The sequence below is a fragment of the Sus scrofa genome, chromosome 18 (genome assembly GCF_054392235.1).
Source record: "Sus scrofa isolate SSC_HxYL_T2T_F1_AM1 chromosome 18, Sscrofa_HxYL_maternal_Yorkshire_Landrace_v2.0, whole genome shotgun sequence".
Classification (NCBI taxonomy): Eukaryota; Metazoa; Chordata; class Mammalia; order Artiodactyla; family Suidae; genus Sus; species Sus scrofa.
This window is the reverse complement of record NC_139400.1, coordinates 18,310,218-18,317,482: the sequence shown is the minus strand read 5'-3', so window position 1 is coordinate 18,317,482 and position 7,265 is coordinate 18,310,218. Positions and strand designations below refer to the sequence as shown.

At 46.3% G+C, this 7,265-nt stretch overlaps 1 protein-coding gene across 1 annotated transcript in view; it reads right to left on the bottom strand.

Annotated features, from left to right (window-relative positions):
• The window catches only part of SLC37A3 (solute carrier family 37 member 3), a 398,944-nt gene that overhangs the window by 75,895 nt on the left and 315,784 nt on the right, over window positions 1–7,265 (bottom strand). The window lies entirely within an intron of this gene.

Below are 7,265 nucleotides of genomic sequence, written 5' to 3'. Positions count from 1 at the left end.
AGCCACCTGTGACTCCTGAGTACTTGAAACGTGGCTAATTCGAATTTGAGCTGAGTTCTAAGTGTAAAATACATACCGAGTTTTTGAAGATTTAGTACCAAAAAAAAAAAAATCTTCCTAATAATATTTTCTTTTTTGGCTGCACCCACGTCATGCCGAAGTTCTAGGAGCCAGGAATCAAACCACCACCACTGCAGTGACAATGCCACATCCTTAACCCACTGAGCCACGAGAGAAATCCCCTAATAATTTATATAGCAACTATACGCTGTTGGGTTTTGGGGGGAGGGGCACCCAGGACACGTGGAAATTCCTGAGCTAGGGATCAAACTCATGCAACAGCAGTCCACTAGGCCAGGGATTGATCCCGAAACCTCATGTTTCCTAGTCAGATCCGCTTCCACTGAGCCACCATGGGAACTCCATCGAAAACTTTAAATTAGGCGCTCCCTTCAAGGCTCAGCGGAAATGAATTGGAGCTGTGGTCGCCAACCTACACCACAGCCACAGCAACGACAGATCTGAGCAGCGTCTGCAACCTATCACAGCAATGCCAGATCCTTAACCCACTGAGCAAAGCCAGGGATTGAACCTGCGTCCTCATGGATGCTAGTCAGATGCATTTCCGGTGCGCCACAACAGGGATGCCAGTAATTCCTATTTGTAAAATGAGACGAGACACGGAGATTAAGGTCACAAGGTACAAAGCGGCAGAGCCAGGACTCAAACCCAAACAATCTGGTTCCACTTTTTTTTTTTTTTGTCTTTGGCATAACCCTTGGCATATGGAGGTTCCCAGGCTAGGGGGTGAATCAGGGCTGAGCTGCCAGCTTATACCAGTTGCAGCAACTCAGGATTTGAGCTGCGTCTGTGACTTACACCACCGCTCATGGCAACGCTGGATCCTTAACCCACTGAGCAAGGCCAGGGGTTGAACCCGCATCGTCATGGATCCTAGTGGGGTTTGCTACCACTGAGCCACATGCGAAACCCCCCAGAGCCCACTCGTAACAATTATGCTCCACTCGCTCTCAGATAGTGACCAGCGTCAGCTTTGGGATCCACCACATTAGTTCCTCATCATCCTCTAAACACACACACAGACATACATACTCATTGCAAGAGAAACTCTCATACAGACATTTCAATACCCTTCAAAGGAAAGCTGTGCAGCTCTCTGTGAAAGAAGCTGAGGGCAGCACTATTCACAATAGCCGAGACGTGGAGGCAACCTAAGCAGCCGTCAGCAGGTGAGTGGATAAAGAAGACATAATGTGTACATATATATAATATTAACACACGGAATCTTAACCATTAAAGAATGAAATAATGCCATCTGCAGCAACATGGATGAACCCAGAGGTTATCATACTAAGTGCAGTAATGCAGAAAGACAAATACCATATGATGTCACTTATATGTAGAAGCTAAAATAGAACAAGTGAACTTATTTAGGAAACAAAAACAGATTCACAGATATAAAGACCTGTGGTTGCCAAAGGGGAGGGGGTCAGGGAAGGGATGGATTTGGAATATGGGACTGACAGATGATACTATTTTATACAGGATGGGTGAACCACAAAGGCCCCACCTTACAGCACAGGGACCTATAGTCAATATCCTATAACAAGCAATAATGGAAAAGAATATGGAAAAATACACATGTATAACTGCATATGACTTTACACCAGAAACTAACCAAATACTTTAATAAAAAATAAATACATACATAAATACATAAAAAGCTTCTGCTGAAGAGGAACTGTGCCTGAAATAAGCTTGGCCCAGGCGGAAGGCACAGCCATTTCAACAGGGATGATGTTGAAACTCCAGGTCCCTCATATACAGGGTGACATGAGTGATCCACAGGTGATCTGGGGCAAACCAGGCTGGCTTCTCCTACCCGCCCGAGGCTGAGTCATCACAACCCGAAGCTGCAGTCGAGAGGGCGGAGAAGAACTCAACCCGCAGCCCACATCACGCATCCTGCAGGTCTTTTGCAAACCGCCAGGTGATTGCGAAGAGGTTCTGGGGATTCAAATTACCCAAGGCAGTGCCTGCCTCATTTTTTTCACTTTCAAAAATATCGGTGTAATCTGTGCAAGAGCCTGTGATCAGTTATTGAATGAACGTGCGTAAATATTCTCAGTTCACAAATGATTCATTTGGTCAGCTTACCATCAGCAAAAGGGGAACTGCTAAGGTATTTTTGACACCTTTCACTTTCATGGGTGTTTTTTCTTAACCACAGGCTGTTTTTTATTTACTTATTCATTCATTCACTCTTTTTAGGGCTGCACCTGCAGCATATGGAGGTTCCCAGGCTAGGGATCCAACCGGAGTTTCAGCAGTCGGCCTAGGCCACGGCCACAGTAACACCAGATCCCAGCTGCGTCTGGGGCCCACAATGCAGCTCGTGGCAACGCAGGACATTTTAACCCGCTGAACGAGGACAGGGATCAAACCAGCATCCTCATGATAACTAGTCACCTTCTTAACCTGCTGAGCCACAGTGGAGACTCCTACAGTTTTATACCCAAAAATAATTGCCAAAGGCTGGGAGTACCAGCAATTGTGAAATTAAAGTGCAAGTTAATGAGAAACACCGACTAGGTGATAAATCTGCAAAATCCTCCAAAGACTACTCTTCACCTGAATAGAAGTTGCTTTTACTTATCATTATGACTTTCATTTACTTATTCTTACATAATATATCAAGATGTCTCTAGAACTTGAAAGACCAACACTTAAAAGAGACTGCAGGAGTTCCCATCATGGCTCAGTGGAAATGAATCCGACTAGGAACCATGAGGAGGCAGGTTTGATCCCTGGCCTCACTCAGTGGGTTAAGGATCTGGCGTTGCCGTGAGCTGTGGTACAGGTCAGATCTGGCTCAGATCGGCATTGCTGTGGCTGTGGCAGCTGCAGCTCTGATTTGACCCCCTAGCCTGGGAACTTCTGTAAGCCACGGGTGTGGCCCTGAAAAGACAAAACAAAAGAAGAGACTGTAGAGTGATGCTTATATTTGATTACTTTTTCATTTTGGGGGAACAAAAATTATCCACACGTTAATTTTTAGAAAGTTGTTGGCAAATTGCAGCCTGAAACCTTCTCCTCTCATTTAGACACGAAATTCCAATGACAAAAATAAAGTTTATGACATTTGTTAGAAACACCAAACCAGTTATTTTTTTCACAAGCACAGAATATAGATATTCTGCATATAAGGCCTTGTGTGTGTGGCAGTTGCCTGTCAGTATTTTGTTGTCTCTTTCCAAACCAAAACATAGATTATTTTAAAATTCAGCATTATTTTAACATAAATAAAAATAACTTCAAGAACACCATTTAAGTGGGAAAGAATCACTGTATCTGAACACAGATAAAGAATTGCACTCCTAGTGACAGGTGCACAGTATTGTAAATGGAATGAATGCCACTGGCTGAATTGTATGCTTAAAAAATGGTTCAGGGAGTTCCCGTCGTGGCGCAGTGGCTAACGAATCTGACTAAGAACCATGAGGTTGCGGGTTCGGTCCCTGCCCTTGCTCAGTGGGTTAATGATCTGGCGTTGCCATGAGCTGTGGTGTAGGTTGCAGACGCGGCTCGGATCCCGCGTTGCTGTGGCTCTGGCGTAGGCCGGTGGCTACAGCTCCGATTCAACCCCTAGCCTGGGAACCTCCATATGCCGCAGGAGCGGCCCAAGAAATAGCAACAATAACAACAACAACAACAAAAAAGACAAAAGCCAAAAAAAAAAAAGGTTCAGTTGGGAGTTCCCTTCATGGCTCATTGGTCAACGAACCCGACTAAGATCCATGAGGATGCAAGATCGATCCCTGGCCTCAATCAGTGGGTTAAGGATCTGGCATTGCCTTGAGCTGTGGTGTAGGTCACAGACATAGCTTAGATCCTAAGTTGCTATGGCTGTGGCCGTCAGCTGTAGCTCCAATTAGTCCCCTAGCCTGAGAACTTCCATAGGTCACTAGTACGGCAATAAAAAGCAAAAAGCAAAAAAAAAAAAAAAAAAAAGGGGGGGGGGGTTGAGATGACAAATTTTGTTATGAATATTTTACTACAATTTTAAAAATTAATAATGCATAGAGAGTCCCCTGGTGGCCTAGCAGTTAACGATTTGGCATTGACACTGCTGTAAGCCCTGGGCATGGCCAAAAGAAAAAAAATGTATCACACCAAAACCCAATGAACTGTGTACCTCAAACGTGTGAATTATGTGGTATGTGCGTTATATCTCACTAAAGCTGCTAAAAAGTGCTTTTAGGAGTTCTGGGTGTGGTGCAGCAGAAATGAATCTGACTAGGAACCATGAGGTTGCAGGTTCAATACCTGGCCTCGATCAGCAGGTTAAGGATCCAGCGTGGTGGTGAGCTGTGGTGTAGGTCGCAGATGCAGCTCGGATCCTGAGTTGCTTGTGGCTGTGGTGTAGGTTGGCAGCTGTAGCTTGGGTTTGATCCCTAGCCTGGGAACCGCCACATGCCGCAGGTGCAGCCCTAAAAAGTGGGGGTAAAAAAGTGCTTTTAATGAGCTCAAAAAGGTCTTCAGTTTGCTCGGATCCCCCGTTGCTGTGGCTCTGGCATTGCTGGCAGCTACAGCTCCGATTGGACCCCTAGCCTGGAAACCTCCATATGCAGAAGGTACAGCCCTAAAGACAAACAAAAACATTACCCATTATCACAATTTTAACACGGAAGGCAAGGGTAGGGAAGAAAGTGAGTTAGCAAGTAAAAACAATGTAAGCCCTTTTCAAAAGGGCAAATATATCATCAGTCTTCCTTTAAGCAAATCATTTTTTCCTACAAATTCACCATTTTACATTTTAGACTATGATCACTGTTGTTCAATTCAGTAGGTACAAGCCCTCTGGAAGTCAGTCTCTAAGTATTTACTAAGTGGAACAAGATTTTGATTAAAAGGAAGCAAAATCCCATCACTTGAACCTAAAAACACTTATTTGTTGAAGTACCACAACGTGTATCTCTTCTAAACGCACTGATAAGGGAGCTGCATTAAGACCTGGCTAGTCCCGGGGAAGATGGACCCTAGGTATTTTCAGTTGTCAGCAATGAATCTCTTCCTATCATTCAATTAAAAGAAAACAGCACTGGCTTATTAATGATTTACTACAGAGCACTTCTTCTGAGATGTGAGCCTGTTCAAATGTTTGTGAAATAAGTCCTGGACACTGTGGAAAGTAACAAAACATGGCCACTGCACAAGAGTGACACATTAATCACTTCAGCTATAGCTTACAGAGGATTTCCTAAGTTTTTAAAGATTATTTTCCCAATTAGAGGTGAATCCCTTTCTTGTGCAAGCCTATGCAACCTCAGAAACAACTTCTCATCTAGCTACCTGATTTAAAACAATTTAACTAGGGAGTTCCCACTATGGCACAGCAGAAACAATCCCACTAGTATCCATGAGGATGTGGGTCTCAATCCCTGGCCTCGTTCAGTAAGTTAGGGATCTGAGCTGTGGTGTGGGTCACAGACACTGCTCAGAGCCCAAATTGCCGTAGCTGTGGTGGAGGTTGGCAGCTGTAGCTCCGATTCCACCCCTAGCCTGGGAACTTCCACATGCCAAGGGTGCAGCTCTAAAAAGCAAAACAACAACAAAAACCCAAAACAAGCCTCAGGTGCTTCGACATACTTAACAACTACAGGAGAAAACCACACTCCTCCATTCACCCCGGAAGGCGGCGTCCTATGTCGCTCAGAAGTCAGCCGAGCACCCCGGACCATCTCCCTCCTCACACTGTGACAGGGGCCAGTGGAACGTCCACTTTCTGAGACATCATCAACTGCCATAAAAAGGGTGAGAAGTGAGGAAAACCATGCACTGGCTCTTCAAACTTAAAACACATCACTTCCGGAGTTCCCATCGTGGCACAGGGGAAACGATTCTGACTAGGAACCATGAGGTTGCGGGTTCAATCCCTGGCCTTTCTCAGTGGGATAAGGATCCAGCATTGCTGGGAGCTGTGGTGCAGGTTGCAGATGAGGCTCGGATCTGGCGTGGCTGTGGCTCTGGCACAGGCGGGCAGCAACAGCTCTGATTAGACCCCTAGCCTGGGAACCTCCATATGCCTCAGGTTCAGCCCTAAAAGGACAATAAATAAATAAATAAATAAAACATCACTTCTGCTCACACATCAGCCCATGAAAGTTAGATGTGCTTTCTCTCAACTGCGCAGCCGGAATAGACCTGGAAGTTGGAACCAGTACAAGTATTTTCGCCAATGACGTCGTACCTCCTCCCTCCCCCAAGGCTGCGGCAGCATTTGCTTCCCTTTCCCCTCAACCATTTTAAAAAAGAAGAATCTCTTGTTTCGTCCACGGGAGCTCATCGCAGATGAAAACATCACTTACTGCATGTGCGGCAGCAGGAAAGAGGCTGAGGTCACAGTTTGGTGCAGGTGAGGAGGCGACGGGGGAAAGGACCGTTGCCAGCGGTCCCCCCCGTCAGTGAGCCGCTGCAAGAGCTCCGTCTCGTGCAGGCAGTGATGGGGTAACGGTGCCCCTGGAGGACGGGCTGACCCCTGAGCGCCACAACCCTCTGAGACACAAGAGAGCTGCTCCTACATCCACCGACCTCAGCTCCAGCAGCAGCCTCCACCAGACTCACCAGCAGGGAAGCTAAGCTGCTGATGGGCCTCTTCCCGCTCTCTGGACACCAAAAGGCAGAGGCTTTCGTGCGCCCACCCCCAGATCCCCAACACGTCTTCCTCGCATCGAAAGCGCTCTAGCAACTCTCTGGGAGTACGTGTGGTCCCCAGCATCAAAGTGAACCTCGGGCACTTCTGGGAGGGAGCAGCTTCGGCTCAAGATCCCCTGGAAGGAGTTCGCTGAAACGGACTCCTCAGCCGACCTTTAGCTGCCACGGCTACAGGTCACATAATTCCCAGGGGCACAAACATTTTCAATTTTATCAATTCTTAATAGTTTTAATATCTATTACTTCAGAAAGACAAATATCATTCGATATCACAATATGATATCACTTACATCTAGAATCTAATAGACAGCACAAACGAATCCGTCTATAGAAAAGAAACTCGGACACGAAGAAGGGAGAAGGGCAGTGTTGGGACAGACTGGGAGCTTGGTTAGTAGATGCAATGAGGTCTTTTTTTTTCCTTTGCTTTTTAGGGCCACACCTGTGGCATATGGAGGCTCCCAGGCTAGGGGTCGAATCGGAGCTACAGCTGCCAGCCTACACCACAGCCACAGCCACGCCAGATCCAA